Source organism: Cetorhinus maximus, chromosome 7, assembly GCF_964194155.1.
Source record: "Cetorhinus maximus chromosome 7, sCetMax3.hap1.1, whole genome shotgun sequence".
NCBI classification, from domain to species: Eukaryota; Metazoa; Chordata; class Chondrichthyes; order Lamniformes; family Cetorhinidae; genus Cetorhinus; species Cetorhinus maximus.
In genome coordinates, this window is record NC_135885.1 from 42,334,753 (window position 1) to 42,351,929 (window position 17,177).

Here is a 17,177-nt window from a genome sequence, read left to right on the forward strand (position 1 = left end):
AGTGATTGTATATCTCTGTGATTCCCAATCTCTCTCAGTATCTCTGTAATTGTGTTTCTCTCAGTGATTCCCAATCTCTCTCAGTGATTCCCAATCTCTCTCAGTGATTGTGTATCTCTCAGTGATTCCCAATCTCTCTCAGTGATTCCCAATCTCTCTCAGTGACTGTGTATCTCTCAGTGATTCCCAATCTCTCTCAGTGATTCCCAATCTCTCTCAGTGACTGTATATCTCTCAGTGATTCCCAATCTCTCTCAGTATCTCTCAGTGATTCCCAATCTCTCTCAGTATCTCTCAGTGATTCCCAATCTCTCTCAGTATCTCTCAATGACTGTATCTCTCAGTGATTCCCAATCTCTCTCAGTATCTCTCAGTGATTGTATATCTCTCAGTGATTCCCAATCTCTCTCAGTAACTCTCAGTGATTGTGTATCTCTCAGTGATTCCCAATCTCTCCCAGTATCTCTCAGTGATTGTATATCTCTCAGTGATTCCCAATCTCTCCCAGTATCTCTCAGTGATTGTATATCTCTCAGTGATTCCCAATCTCTCCCAGTATCTCTCAGTGATTGTATATCTCTCAGTGATTCCCAATCTCTCTCAGTGATTGTATATCTCTCAGTGATTCCCAATCTCTCTCAGTATCCCTCAGTGATTGTATATCTCTCAGTGATTTCCAATCTCTCTCAGTGATTGTTTATCTCTGTGATTCCCAATCTCTCTCAGTATCTCTGTGATTGTGTATCTCTCAGTGATTCCCAATCTCTCTCAGTGATTCCCAATCTCTCTCAGTGATTGTGTATCTCTCAGTGATTCCCAATCTCTCTCAGTGATTCCCAATCTCTCTCAGTGACTGTGTATCTCTCAGTGATTCCCAATCTCTCTCAGTGATTCCCAATCTCTCTCAGTGACTGTATATCTCTGTGATTCCCAATCTCTCTCAGTATCTCTCAGTGATTCCCAATCTCTCTCAGTGATTGCGTATCTCTCAGTGATTCCCAATCTCTCTCAGTGATTCCCAATCTCTCTCAGTGATTGTGTAGCTCTCAGTGATTCCCAATCTCTCTCAGTGATTCCCAATCTCTCTCAGTGATTGTGTATCTCTCAGTGATTCCCAATCTCTCTCAGTGATTGTGTAGCTCTCAGTGATTCCCAATCTCTCTCAGTGATTCCCAATCTCTCTCAGTGATTGTGTAGCTCTCAGTGATTCCCAATCTCTCTCAGTGATTCCCAATCTCTCTCAGTGATTGTGTAGCTCTCAGTGATTCCCAATCTCTCTCAGTGATTGCGTATCTCTCAGTGATTCCCAATCTCTCTCAGTGATTCCCAATCTCTCTCAGTGATTCCCAATCTCTCTCAGTATCTCTCAGTGATTCACAGTCTCCGCCTCCCCCTGAGTTGCCATAAATTAACCTGTGGCCGCTCCGAGTTTATTGGCGATCTCAGAATTCGCGGCTGTCCCGTCTTTCCAGCTGCGAATGAAAGTTTGGCGGGTGAGTCTGAGCTGCACAGAAAGACCGATATCCTGGCGCGAGGCCGGAGCCGGGAGCTGGAGCTGGGGTGAGAGGCGGGGCCGGGAGCTGGGGCCGGGGCGAAAGCGGGGGCCTGGCGCCTGGCGCCGGGGTGAGAGCGGGGGCCGGGGCCTGGCACCTGGAGCTGGGGTGAGAGGCGGGGCCGGGAGCTGGGGCCGGGGCGAAAGCGGGGGCCTGGCGCCTGGAGCCGGGGTGAGAGCGGGGGCCTGGAGTTGGGGCCGAGGCCGGGAGCTGGGGTTAGAACTGGGGCGGGGCCTGGCGCCTGGAGCTGGGGTGAGGACCCAGTCCGGGTTAGAGTCGGTCAGAAACGGTCCGGCGGTCGGACGGGCTGGAGAGATGTTAAAAGGTGTTGTTGACTCTATTCCCAAATCTTCCTGTTTCCCCCCCAGTTATAGAGACTTTGTAAACATTTCTCATATTGAGCCATTGTCAGAGCGTCTGGGCTAGTTTATTAGCACGAATTTATAGATTTGGTTTGGAGGACATTCTTTATTAACACATTAAGATATGTTTGGTTTTAACTCCCCCAAAGTCTGTTAGTGCCTGTTAAACCATTAGTGAATCACTCAGAACTTCAACAGAACAGGAATTGGTGAAGAGTAGAAGGCATTTGAAAAGCATTTCTCCCCCAAGCTACAACACATCCAGCTTGAAGCTGGGAAGTTGTGTCATGGGCAGCATTGGAAGTATCTTTAATGGTGGGATTGGTTTGGACACAGTATTTCATGGTTGAAGTGTACAAAATGAAAGAAGACATGCCAGAAAGATCAGTAAACACTTAAGTTGCATTTGCCATTGTGCCACCAAATATCTTGGCACACCTACCTACCTGCCAATAATTAACGGCCTTCACACACTCCCTTACAGCAGCAGTCAGTTTCTGAGTGCTGTCATTTGCTGCAAAGGGCACCTACAGGAATGGTACCAACAGTAGCTGTGACGCGCTTGCATCTTGGGCTTGTTGACGAGAGGCGACACTTCTGTTCTATTGACAGAGGTGCCTTAGTGCCAAAAAAGGTACCTCTTCTTGTACCCATCTTTTACAGCACAAGGGACAGATACTGAGCCATTTGCCTTCTAAATAGGGTTGCCAGCTGTGATTGGATGTATTCCTGGAAGTTTCAGCACATGATTTTCCCCCATGCTGCAGCCATTAGTTGGCCAACACATCCATTCTTGTGATGTACTGCCTTCCTACATCAATTGGAAAGCAAAAAGACTCATTGCCCAATTGGATGATGCTTTACTGTCAGCCAAACAGCCTCCTTTTTCCCATTTTCAATATTTTTATGTCCGATAAAGAGAAATGTTCAAAGAAATTAACAAAAAAACAATCATTTTTAATGTCCTAATGATTTTTCTCCAGGGTTGCACACAGCAGTGTCCTGGAAATTGATCTTAAATTCCTGGAGACTCCAGGCCAATCCTGGAACGTTGGTAATCCTACTGCAGAATCCATAATGTACTGAGTTTCCTTTAATTTCATTTTTGCCAAGCACATGTTTTCTGCCTGTTTCCTTTTACTCTTGGCAAAGTTTGGCAGTTGATTGAAATGCCATTTAAGTCTTTCCAAAGGTTGTATGATTTTTTGACCCCTCCAAGCAGCCACTTTAATTTTCCCCTCCAGCACGATTTGTTAATTTGTTCATTGGGTTAGCTCCTTGCACAAAGCCAAAGTTGCATTGGAAACTGTGAATAATTATGGAAATGAGATAACCCAGGAAAATTGTGTGCAATCAGTATACTATCTTTCAGTCTAGGATTCATCTATTTATGATCAAGCAGCCATAAAACATATCCGATTTGTATATATCTTAACTTGCCAAACTAAGACCTTGGTGTTCTGATTTAGGACTTATCCATTAAGGAGCCAGTGGTATTGATAAGGGATTATTCCAACTTGTAGGCTCATGAAATTCAAACAGTACAAATCAGTGAGTAAGAAATTAAAGCACATCAGAAATTGGGTTGCTGAATTTTTGTGTTGGATTTCACACAGCCCATAGTTTAGACACCTCAAGGTTCAACAGATATTCTGTAATGTTGCTTCATTCATGTGCTGAGATATTTAAAAGCTTCTCACTGCAGATAAAGGAAGTGGGTAAAGTGTGTGATAGAGGGTATTGTATACGGTCTATAGAAGCAATAGGTTTGTTACTGCTATTATACAGTGGGTGGAGCCAACTGAATTGAGCCCCCAATGTGTCAGAATGATATAAATATACTTTAGTTTGCAAAATGTAAACTTTTGTGCAAATATAAGTAGCTACATTTGTGATGGTGTCCAACAAATTCATTAAGAAAAGCCAAGAGAGCAAACACCGACAAGAGGGATCCCTAACCTACTAAATGTCAATACAAAAGTAATTCACAGTACTTCATTGGTCTTGCAATGGTTCACCATGGATTCTTCGGAAAAGCAAATCTAAGTGCCTAGTGCAATTAAAGTAATTTACAGGAAAGTCATACTTCAAGCAGTAAATTGCCATTTCTCTATTATCAATGGGTTTGATTTCAGTCCTTTTGTACAGTGAAGCAATTTGTTGACCCTATGGTATGAATAAAAGTATGAAACCATTCATGGTAACATAGTTTTACTGTTCAACTGAGCTTTTTTATTTTAAAAAATTATTATTGTAGTTTTTCCTTATTACATCTCCGTCAAGTGCTGTAAGATGTTTTTCTATGTTAAAGGCATTATATACCATAGACCGTGGGGTATAGGTTGGCCCAATGTATAAGACTACCCCATTTTTCCAGCCCCAAATATCGTGTTTATGCTCATACTTGCCATATGAGCTGATCCCCCACCCCCCCGCACCCCACCCACCCGGTGCCCCCCATCAGCCATACTCGCATTAATAGTCAGCCTCAATTTTTTGCCCCACAAATACCTTATCACTGGGCACAAAGGATCGAGTGGGTGACATGGGCTATGTTGCAAAGATGCACAGAGCAGACCTTACTTGGCAAACAAAGAAGAGAAATGAGTCTTCCAACAAAACAACAAGTATAAAGCTGGTTTCCAGCTAAAAATCATAACGTTTGCTAACTCATCAAATAACTGCTGCAGCAAGAGAATTCGGTGCTACTGAAACACTGGGGTGAGAATGGAATCTGCCATGAAGGAGATGCCCAAGATCAAATGCGCTATGAGAACAGGGATGGGGCAGGGAAGCGATGGCATAGTGTTATTGTCGCTGGACTAGTAACCCAGACACCAGGGTAGTGCTCTGGAGACTCGGGTTCGAAGCCAGCCACGGCAGATGGTGGAATTTGAATTCAATAAAAATCTGGACTTACATATCTAATGATAATAAAACACTAATGCCTTTTAGAGAAGGAAATCTGTCGTCCTTACCTGGTCCGGCCTACACGTGACTCCAGACCCACAGCAATGTGGTCTTAAATAGCAAGCCACTCAATCACAAAAAAGGAATGAACCGCTTGGCATCGAACTAGGCACCGGAACGGCAATCTCAGCCATGTTGACCCTGCAAAGCCCTCCTTACTAACATCTGGGCTAGTGCCAAAATTGGGAGAGTCAAGCAACAGCTCGAGGGATAATGCCTCAGACACCACCATCACCCACCAGCAGGACAGGCCCAGCAGAGAAGTGGCAGCACAATGGTATACAGTCGGGAGGAAGTTGCCCTGGGACTCCTCAACATTGACTCCAGACCCCATGAAGTCTTATGGCATCAGGTCAAACATGGGCAATGAAACTGCCTGCTGATTACTACGTACATCACTTGGAGGAAGCACTGAGGGTAGCAAGGGCTCAATGTACTCCAGGTGGGGGGGACTTCAATGTCCACTACGCCGTTACCAAGAGTGTCTCGGTAGTACCACTGCTGACCAAGCTGGCTGAGTTCTAAATGACATAGCTGCTAGACTGGATCTGCGGCAGGTGGTGATGGAACCAACAAGGGGGGAAAAGCATTCTTGACCTCATCCTCACCAACCTGCCTGCCGCAGATGCATCTGTCAATAACAGTTTCGGTAGGAGTGACTACCGCACACCGTCATTGTGGAGACAAAGTCCCGCCTTCACATTGAGGATACCCTCCATTGTGTTGTGTGCTAAATGGGATAGATTTTGGACAGATGTAGCAACTCAAGACTGGGCATCCATGAGGTGCTGTGGGCCATCATCAGCAGCAGAATTGTAGCTCTTGAGGCGACTCAGGTTGCGGGGCACCAGCTCCCATGGAGGGTTCAGGGCTTGGGGCCAATGTGGAATTCCATCTGAACAGGGGTACACTCAGACGGAAGACCACCGCGCACCTGCACCACCTTGAGACCCAGTATGACGTCAGGGCCGAGCACGACTGTCCTAAGGTCTTGAATGGCATTGGCCGCAAGCCGCATGTCCACGGATGCACGATGCACCAACTCCTGTGGTAGCATGCGGTTCACTCCTCCGCCACCCAGCACGTCCTCGATCCTGGTCACCCTGGCAGCCACAGCCCTCCTCTCCGCCAGCCGCTGAAAAGGGCGGAGGGGTAGATTCCTGAGCAGCGGCTCTTTGACGATAGCTGCTATTCCTGACAGTGGAGAGCTGCGTCGCGAGGTGACCATGTTTCAGACTTTGATCTGAACCTGGTAAAAGACAGGCAATGCCTGCAAGGAGCCACGAAGACCCCTCCAGTCTACAAATAGGAGCTGCATGTCATAATTCAGGCCGTGCACCTGGCGGAAGAAATACGTTGCCAGGGCACACCATCTCGGAGGGGGCTCGATGTAAAGGTATCGTGCAGGGCCTGAAAATGGAAGGTCGCCACCTGAATGCGTAGGCACACCAGCGCCTGACCGCCCTCCCTAAGCGGGAAACTCCGAACCTCAGCAGCGACCCAGTGCAATCTTTTGTCCCAGAAGAAGTCGACGAGCATTCTCTGGATTTTTGTGACAAAGTCCAGGGGAGGGTCAAAGTGACCAGCCGGTACCACAACATGGCAGCAATCAGCTGGTTTATGACCGGTAAGACAGCACTCGGAGCAGTCCTGTCCAGTGCTGCAGGCACTCGCCTGCAGTGGTGACTTTGACCTCCAGCTCCTGCTAGTTCGCTGGCCAGGATTCCTCAGCAGGGCAGACGTGGATCCCCAGGTAGAGGAGGCTGGTCCTGCTCCAGGTGAAAGGTCTGAGCTTCTCGGGTAGGGGATCCACCTGCCACTGACTGACCAGGAGTCCAAAACACTTGTCCCAGTTGATCCTGGTAGACGACGCGGCAGAGTAGTCCTCCTGGGACTCACGCATTCCCCGCAGGTCAGCCAGATTGGTGAACATGAGGAGCACGTCATCGGTGTAAGCTGAGAGGACTACCCTGATGCCTGGCCCGCACAGAACCAATCCCAACAACCTCCTCCACAAGAGGCACATGAAAGGCTCCACAGAGATAGAATACAATTGGCCAGGCAGGGGGCAGCCCTGACACACTCCTCTCCCAAAGCGAAGGGGCGCCGTCAGGGACCCATTAACCTTAATTAGACAGTCTGCGGCAGCATACACAAGTCGGATCTGGGCGACGAAATGCGTCCCGAACCCGAATGCTCGCAGAGTCCCAAATAAATATCTGTGATCCACCCAGTCGAATACCTTCTCCTGGTCAAGAGACAGGAAGGCGCTTGACAGGGAAAAGTGGATAATGCCCCGGACCAGATAGATGTTGTCAAAGATGCTGCGGCCTGGGACCGTGTAGGACTGGTCCGGGTGGATCATGTGATCCAACACAATGCAAAGGCGAGAAAGCATTGTCCTGGCAAAGATCTTGTAATCCGTGCTGAGGAGGGAGACCAAGCGCCAGTTCCTGAGGTGGCGGACATCCCCCTTTGGCAGCAGGGCAATCACAGCCCTATGCCACGAGGGGCATCTCATGGGTAGCGATCCTCTCCCCTAGGACCCCCGCGTAATCGTTCCCCAGGATGTCCCAGAATGCCCTGAAGAACTCCACGGTCAGCTGGTCCAGCCCCGGGGCTTTGACCCTGAAGAGGTTGTCGAGGGCACTGGTCGCTCAGCTCTTCCAGACTTATAGGGGAGTCAAGCTTTCCGGCGCCCTCCAGGCCTGCCTGCAGCAGGTTCCCTCACAAAACTCTGCGAGCATCCCCGCTGGATGGATCCGAAGAGAACAGGGCAGTGTAATATTCTCGGGCGATGGCCCTGATGCCCTCTGGATCCGAGACCAGGGATCTTTCGACCAGCAGCGTAAGGAGCTGCTGACGGACCCCGTGCCTTTTTTCCAGTGAGTAGAAAGGGGAGCCATGGTCCAGGCCCTGGAGGAACCGGATCCACGACCTCACGTACGCGCCGCGGGATGCAACGAGTTGCAGGTCCCGCAGTGCGCCCTTTTCTTTTGTACCACACGGCCGGGTCCGCATTGGGCTGACGGAAACGTGCCTCCAGGTCAAGTACCTCCTTCTCCAACTCCTCGACCCTGGATTTCCGCCTCCTTGTCCACCCCCACGCGTACTCCTGACAGAAGACACAGACGCAAGCCTTGTCCACATCGCACCATAGTCTCGAGGAGGGGAAGCCTCCCCGCTTCCTTCTCCAGCTGGCCCAGAAATGACGGAACAAGTCCAAGAACTGCTTGTCCTCCAGCAGCAGGTTTTTAAAGTGCCAGTAACTCTTTCTGAGTCAAACAATTAAACTAAATTAACAAAATGAGAGATAAAATAAACACAGCCCCTAAGTCAGGTCAGTTGTAAAACCGAAATCAAAGTTTAAAGAAAACTTACAAACATCAAACCAAAATGTGATTATCAGGGTCGATAAAACACCCCAGTCCCCGCGGTGCCCACCGGGCATGGAAGGCCTCGACAGTGCCAACAGACACCACGTGCTCCCTTTCCAGGGACACCTGGTCACGAACGTAGCCGCGGAAGAGGGCCAAACAGTCAGGCGGGACAACCCCCTCTATCGCCCGCTGCCTGGACCTGTTAATGGCCAACTTGGCCAGGCCCAGGAGTAGGTTCACGAGGAGGTCCTCCTCCCTCCCGGCCCCCCTCCGCACCGGATGTCCATAGATCAGGAGCGTGGGACTGAAGTGCAAACAAAACATTAATAAAAGGTTTTTTAAGTAACTGAAAAGGGATTGCAGCCTACAACAGCCTATGTAAACATGGTGCACGGACTCCACAAGATCACAAAAAGGGCAGGTATCCTGGGCGTCCAGGAACCTACACATTCTGCGGTTATAGGGAACTGCTGCATGCAACACCCTCCACCCCAGGTCCCCGATGGAAAGCGGGAGGACACCTCCGTAGAGGGCCTCCCAACGGGGACCTCTGCCGCCGGACGACAACAAGGCGCGCCAGGGCGTGTCCGGGCGGCGGGCGAGGGCAAGGAAGTGAAAGGTGTGCAGCAGCAGTCCATACAGGAAGCTCCTCCGCGCCGTGCTAAATGACACGGGGGGGCATGTCCCCGAGGCGGCTCATATTGCAGGGCACCAGCACCCGAGGGAGGGTTAGGGGCTTGGGGCCAATGTGGAATTCTGTCCGAACAGGGGAACGTTCAGACGGAAGACCACCGCGCACCTGCGCCACCTCGAGACCCAAAATTACATCGGGGCCAAGCACAACCGTCCTTAGGTCTTGAATGGCTTCGGCCACGAGCCAGATGCTCACAGACGCATGTCGCGCCAACTCCTGCGGGAGCGTCCAGCCTACTCCTCCGCCACCCAGCCCCAACCCTGGTCACCCCAGCTGCCACAGCCCTCCTCTCCGCCAGCCACTGAAAAGGACGGAGGGGCGGATTCCTGAGCAGCGGCTCTCTGACGATAGCCGCTACTCCTGACGGGGGAGAGCTGCGTCGCGAGGTGACCATGTTCCAGACTTTGATCAGGTCCTGTTAAAAGATGGGCAACGCCTGCAAGGAGCCACTAAGGCCCCTCTGCTCTATAAACAGGGGCTGCACGTCATAATTCAGGCCGTGCACCTGGCGGAAGAAATACGTCGCCAGGGCACACCATCTTGGAGGGGGCTCAACATAAAGGTATCGCTGCAGGGCCTGAAGGCGGAAGGTCGCCACACTAGCGCCTGGCCGCCCTCCCTAAGCGGGAGACTCAGAACCTCAGCAGTGACCCAGTGCAATCTTTTGTCCCAGAAAAAGTCGATGAGCATTCTCTGGATTTTCGTGACAAAGTCCGGGGGAGGGGTCAAAGTGACCAGCTGGTACCACAACATGGCGACAATCAGCTGATTTATGACCAGAACTTGACCCCGGTAAGACAGCACTCAGAGTAGTCCTGTCCAGCGCCGCAGGCAAGCGGTGGCTTTCGTCTTCAGTTCCTGCCAATTCGCCGGCCAGGATTCCTCAGCAGGGCAGACGTGGATCCCCAGGTAGAGGAGGCTGGTCCTGCTCCAGGTGAAAGGCCTGAGCTCCTCTGGTAGGGGATCCATCTGCCACTGGCCGACCAGGAGTCCAGAACATTTATCCCAGTTGATCCTGGCAGAAGATGCGGCAGAGAAGACCTCCTGGCACTCGCGCATCCTCCGCAGGTCAGCTGGGTCGGTGAACATGAGGAGCACGTCATCGGCGTAAGCCGAAAGGACCACCCCGACGCCTGGCCCGCACAGAACCAATCCCGACAACCTCCTCCACAAGAGGCGCAGGAAAGGCTCCGCGCAAATAGAATATAATTGGCCAGGCAGGGGGCAGCCCTGACGTACCCCTCTCCCAAAGCGAAGGGGCGCCGTCAGGGACCCGTTAACCTTAACAGAAGTCGGATCCAGGCAACAAAATGCGTCCCGAACCCGAATGCTTGCAGAGTTCCGAATAAATATTTGTGATCCACCCTGTCGAATGCCTTCTCCTGATCAAGGGACAGGAAGGCGCTCGACAGACCAGTCCTCTGGGAATAATGAATAATGTCCCGGACTAGATGGATGTTATCAAATATGGTGCGGTCCGGGACGGTATAGGACTTGTCAGGGTGGATCATGTGGTCCAGCACGGTGCCAGGCCGAGAAGACATGGCTCTGGCAAAGATTTTATAATCCGTGCTGAGGCGGGAGACCGGGCGCCAGTTTTTAAGAAGGCGGAGATCCCCCTTCTTAGGCAGCAGGGCAATCACCGCCCTGCGCCACGAGTGGGGCATCTCCCTGGTAGCAATACTCTCCCCCAGGACCCCCGCGATGTCGCTCCCCTGGACATCCCAGAACGCCCTGAAGAACTCCACGGTCAGCCCGTCCAGCCCCGGGAATTTGCCCCTGGAGAGGCTGTTGAGGGCGCTGGTCAGCTCCCCCAGACTTATAGGGGAGTCAAGCTTTCCGGCGCCCTCCAGGCCGACCTGCAGCAGGTCCTCCCACAAAACTCTGTGAGCATCCTCGCTGGACGGATCCGGAGAGAACAGGGCAGTGTAATAGTCTTGGGCGATGGCCCTGATGCCCTCCAGCCAGCAGTGTAAGGAGCTGCTGACGGACCCTGTGCCTTTTTTTCCAGCGAGTAGAAGAAGGGGGAGCCGCGGTCCAGGTCCTTGTGGAACCGGATCCGCGACCTCACGAACGCGCCCCGGGACCCGACGAGTTGCAGGTCCCGCAGCGCGCCTTTCTTCTCATCGTACACCGACCGCAGGGCTGGGTCCGCATCGGGCTGACAGAGATGTGCCTCCAGGTCAAGCACCTTCTTCTCCAACTCTTCGACCCTGGATTTCTGTCTCTTTGTCGACCCCCTTGCGTACTCCTGACAGAAAACACGAACGTGAGTCTTGCCCAGGTCCCACCATAGCCCCAAGGAGGGGAAGCCTCCCCGCTTCCTTCTCCAGCTGACCCAGAAATGACGGAAAGAGTCCAGGAACCGCTCATCCTCCAGCAGCAGGTTGTTAAAGTGCTAGTACGCGGACCCCGTCTGAGCGCAGAATGCAACGAGTTCTGCCCACACCAGATGGTGGTCTGTACACGGCACCTGCCGCACAGAAGCCGACGGAACACAGTATATGAACACCTTGGAAACGTAAAGGCGGTCGAGTCTTGACACTCCGACTCCAGGTGACACAAAACCAAAAATGCTGGAATCAAGATGAAGATGTCGCCACACGTCCACCAAGTCGAAGGACCCGACCAGGTCCCTTAACTTACTCACACCTAGAGAGCAGTGCTGGGCACCGTAACAGCCCCTGGCCCCGAGGGTAAAGAATTGTACTCAAACACAATCTATAACCTAATGGTCTGGCATTTGCATTTGCCAGAGGTGCCGAGTGAATGATCCATTTTGGCCTCCTCCAGAGGTCCCCAGCATCACAGATCCCAGTTTTCAGCCAATTCGATTCACTCCACGCGATATCAAGAAACGGCTGAAGGCACTGGATACTGCAAAGGCAATGGGCCTGACAATATTCCGACATTAGTACCAAAGACATCTGCTCCAGAACTTGCCGCACCCCTAATTAAGCTGTTCCAGTACAGCTACAACACTGGCATCTACCCAGCTATGTGGAAAATTGCCCAGGTATGCCCTGTACACACAAAGCAGGACAAATCCAACCCGGCCAATTACTGCCCCATCCGTCCACTCTCAATCATCAGTAAAGTAATGGAAGGGGTCATCAACAGTGCTATCAAATGGCACTTGCTTAGCAATGACCTGTTCACTGATGCCCAGTTTGGGTTCCTCCAGGGCCACTCAGCACCTGACCTCATTACAGCCTTGGTTCAAACATGGAGAAAAGAGTTGAACTCCCGAGGTGAGGTGAGAGTGATGCCCTTGACATCAAGGCAGCATTTGACTGAGTGTGGCATCAAGGAGCCCTAGAAAAACTGGAGTCAATGGGAATCGTGGGGGAAACTCTACACTGGTTGGAGTCATACCTAGCACAAAGGAAGATGTTTGTAGTTGTTGGAGGTCAGTCATCTCAGCTCCAGGACATCACTGTAGGAGTTCCTCAGGGTAGTGTCTTCTGCCTAACCACCTTCAGCTGCTTCATCAATGACCTTCCTTCCATCATAGGTGGGGATGTTTGCTGAACATTGTGCAATGTTCAGCACCATTTGCGACTCCTCAGGTACTGAAGCAGCCCATGCCCAAATGCATCAAGACCTGGACAATATCCAGGCTTGGGCTGACAAGTGGCAAGTAACATGTGCACCACACAAATGTCAGGCAATGGCTATCTCCAACAAGAGAGAATCCAACCATCGTCCCTTGATGTTCAATGGCATTACCATCACTGAATCCTCCACTATCAACATCCTGGGGGTTACCATTGACCAGAAACTGAACCGGACTAGCCATATAAATACAGTGGCTACAAGAGCAGGTCAGAAGATAGGAATTGTACGATGAGTAACCCACCTCCTGATTGCCCAAAGCCTGCCCACGATCTACAAGGCACAAGTCAGGAGTGTGATGGAATATTTCCCACTTGCCTGGATGAGTGCAGTTCCCACAACACTCAAGAGGCTTGACACCATCCAGGACAAAGCAGTCCACTTGATTGGCACCAAATTCACAAACGTTCACTCCCTCCACCACAGACGCACAGTAGCAGTAGTGTGTACCATCTAAAGATGCGCTGCAGGAATTCACCAAGGCTCCTTAAACAGCACCTTCCAAACCTATAACCACTACCATCTAGAAGGAGAAGGACCAGCAGATAGATGGGAACATCACCACCTGGAAGTTCCCCTCCAAGTCACTCACTATTCTGACTTGGAATATATTGCCGTTCCTTCACTGTCACTGAGTCAAAATCCTGGAACATTCTAACAGCACTGTGGGTATACCTACACAACATGTACTGCAGCAGTTCAAGGAGGCAGCTCACCACTGTCTTCTCAAGGGCAGCTAGGGATGGGCAATAAATGCTGGCCCATCCAGCGAAGCCCACACCCCATAAATGAATTTTAAAAAACAACCTTGAGAAACTTTTTAAAAAATTCTTTCACGGGATCTGTGCGTCACTGGCAAGGCCAGCATTTGTTGCCCATCCCTAAATTCCCTTGAACCTACCAGCTTCTTAGGCCATTTCAGAGGGCAGTTAAGAGCCAACCACGTTGCTGTGGGCCTGGAGTCACATGTAGGCCAGATCGGGTAAGGATGGCAGCTTTCCTTTCCTAAAGGACATTAGTGAACCAGATGGGGTTTTACAACAATCGAAAATAGTTTCATGGTCACCATTACTGAGCCTAGTTTTATAATCCAGATTTGTTAACTGAATTCAAATTCCAACGGCTGCCATGGTGGGATTTGAACCCATGTCCTCGGGTCATTAGTCTGGGTCTCTGGATTACTAGTCAAGAGACATTACCACCATGCCATTATCTTGCCCGCTGTACCGGAATGGGTCCTTGATAATCATCACAATGGTTACATCGTCAACAGAAATTAAATGCATATATACACACTTAAGTGGGCCAAATCAAACCCTGAGTCCAGCAAGGATTTTAGAGCAACAATTAACTGGTGCAGCTGCTTTATGGAATGAAAATGTCTAGTGTTGCAGCAGAAGACCAAGATTACTCAGAGACTACCAAAAGATCTCGATGCCAAAATGACCAGTTTGCAGTGATTCACCATCAGACAGCGGCAAAAGCACGAGTCCCCATTATGCCACATCGGCAACATGGATGGAACGCCCATGAGTTTCAATATACCTAGTAACTGAACTGTGGAGAGGAAGGGTTCAAAACAGTTCTAATGTAAATCACAGGACATGAGAAGAGAAGACATGATTCACAATGATATGAGCCTGCATTGCTGACAGAACAAAATTAAAGCCTATGGTAATTTTCAAATGTAAAACATGCTGAAAATCAAGCTCAGTAAAACAGTAAGTTCCCTGCAGGAATACTTGTGCGTGTCCATAACAACGGTTGGATGATTGAGGATGGAGTAAAGTTATGGATCAATAATGTTGTGGAATGGGCCTATGTAAAGAATGCAGCTAATTGTTGTGAGACATGTTCAGATATCATATAACTGATGAGATCAAAAGGTGCCTGCAAAGAAATAACACCCAGATTGAATTATACCATGGGGTCCAACATCCGTAGCTCAACCTTTTGGTGTGTGCCTCAACAACGATCACACTTGCACTGATTGGAATAGATGGATGATTGTTAGAGACAAAACCTACAGAAAGAGTAGAAATACGCAGGTTGCCCTGCTTGATGTTTTGTGTTATTTCATCATCAGATCTTGGGATGCTATTAGTGCAAAAACTGTCATCAGATCGCTCAAAAAATGCAGAATATCCAATTCAATGGATGGAGATGAAAATGATTTGTTTGTGGAGGGATGATTCTGAAACCGAAAACACTACATCTGATCCAGGGTGGGATCCTTACGATGATGCCATAGCCAAAGTGACTCGGAATGAATTTGATGAATTCTTTGCATCAGATGCCGAAGACAATGAACTTGACATTTTAAAATGCTTTCAGTGTGGTTAAAGGTATCTTTGTTCAATTCATTTAGTCAATATGACACATTAATGTGAATTACAGGTGTTTTGTTGTTTTCACTCACCTACGTTGGCGGTTCACATTTTATACTTCACATATAAGTCGACCCCCATTTTTGGAATGATTGTTGGAGGCTTCAACGGTTGACTTATGCACTGACATCTACAGTAACTTCAAATTATTGTTGTGTTGCCTTGATGTATTTGTACAAAGTTCTTTCTTTTAGTTGGTTTATGCTAAGATAGAATGTTACAATAGGAACTTAATTTGAATCTAAATGCTGTGGTAATCCTTAAATGATTCATTCTGTAAATTGAGGATCTAGACCAATCATAATGAGAGCTGTTGTTTTGTTAAAGAAAGAATGAGCTTATATTTATATAATGTCTTTTACACATTCAGGATATCCCAATGTTCTTTCCAACAATAGCAACTGGTATTTATGTAGTATTGTAGTAAAATATCCCAAGGTGCTTCAGAAGAATGTTATCAAACAAAGATTTGACACTGAGCCACGTAAGGAGATATTAGGACGGATGACCAAAAGCTTGGTCAAAGAGGTAGATTTTAAGGACCATCTTGAAGGAGGAGAGAAACATAGGGACAGAGAAGTTTAGGGTGGAAATTGCAGACCTTATGACATGGGCAGCTGATGACACACCAGTGGAGCAAATAAAATTGGGGATGTGCAAGTGGCCAAAATTAAAGGAGTACACAGATCTTGGAGGGTTGTAGTGCTGGAAGAAGTTAGAGATAGGGAGGGACAAGGGCATAGAGGGATTTGGAAACAAGAATAACAATTTTAAAATTGAGGTGTTGCCTGTTGCCAATTTGGGACAGAGAGCACTGAAGTGATGGATAAATGTGACTTGATGTGAGTTGCCACTGCATTTAGAATACAAGCAATAAAGTTTGGATGAGATCAGGTTTAAGGAGGGTAGAAGATGGGAGGCTGACCAAGAACTATTGGAATAATCAATTCTAGAGGTAAGAGGCATGGATGAGGGTTTCAGTAGCAGATGAGCCAAAGCAGGAGTGGAGAAGGGAAATGTTATGGAGATGAAAGTAGGCTGTCTTGGTGATGGCCCAATCTGCTGAGCCACGTAAGGAGCTATTAGGAAAGATGACCAAAATCTGTTACTCTTTAAAGTGCAGTAACTGCTGTTATCCAGACATTTATAACAGCTAATTTGTGCACAGCAAGGTCCTACAGACAGCAAATGACCAATTAATCTATTTTTGGTGGTGTTGGCTGAGGGATAAATGTTGGCCATTTAGGTTTTAATAAGAGTGATTTGAGAATCTGCTCTTAGACATTATTACTATTAACTGCTGCCCACTGCCAGTATGCAAGGTTTTTCCCTCTTCACAAGCTGTTTTAATGAAATGCTGCAAATTATTTTTTTAGTAAAATAACCTATAACACCTATAGTGAGTTTAATGTAACAAAACGCCCCAAGGCGTTTCACAAAAGTGTCAAACAAATTTGGTGCTGAGCCACATAAGGAGCTATTAGGGAAAGATGACCAAAAGCTTGGCAAAAGGTTTGCAGGACTGTCTTAAAGGAAGAAAGAGAAGGAGAGAGCAAAAGAGGTGATTCCTGAGCTTGGGGCTTAGGTAGCAGAAGGGACGACTACCAATGATGAAGCAGTTAATATCGAGGTCCACAAGAGGCCTGATTTGGACGAGGCTTGTAGGGGTAGAGGAGGTTACAGAGATAGTGAGGGACAAGGACTTGGTATATGAAAATAGTGATGAAAATGTTAAAATTGAGGTGTATGCTAACAAAGACTTTATGACATCTAGTGAGGGAAAATTTGTAGATTATATGAGTTAATGTGAAAACCAAAAATTGTAATCAATTGAAACTAATTGACTTACTATGTGTCTTGTAGGCATGGTACTGAGCTAACTTGAGCACTGAAGACTAATATTTTAGATCTGTTCTTCAGAAGTCTAACAGGTATGAGAACTTTTTTATTTATTAGCTGGGACATTCATGGATAGATTGGCTGGAAGCCTTTACCAGCTACAGTTCATTTAAGAAGCAGTTAAAGGACAGCAACTGATTTTAACCAAAATTATTTTCAGAGCATTATTACTAAGCAACCTTGAATTATGCAGTCACTTGAAGTGCTCACAGCTTAGACAAAATAGACCTGCTTAGTACAGGCTCAGAGCTCTGTTCAGTAGCTGATAAAAATTCAAAAGCAGTCTGTGGGATTTGACTAAACATTAATTTTAAATG

At 48.5% G+C, this 17,177-nt stretch overlaps 1 protein-coding gene across 3 annotated transcripts in view; it reads left to right on the plus strand.

The window, feature by feature from the left end:
• The first annotated feature begins 1,383 nt into the window (after positions 1-1,383).
• The window catches only part of mtif3 (mitochondrial translational initiation factor 3), a 42,402-nt gene continuing 26,608 nt past the window's right edge, over positions 1,384-17,177 (plus strand). Inside the window, exon 1 of one of the 3 annotated variants that reach the window (XM_078545384.1) lies at positions 1,384-1,493. The gene's annotated coding sequence lies outside the window, so the exon portion shown is untranslated. Of the gene's footprint in view, positions 1,494-1,777; positions 1,879-14,660; positions 14,920-17,177 lie in introns of those variants that run through there. The other 2 variants (XM_078545385.1, XM_078545386.1) reach the window with 2 other exon arrangements.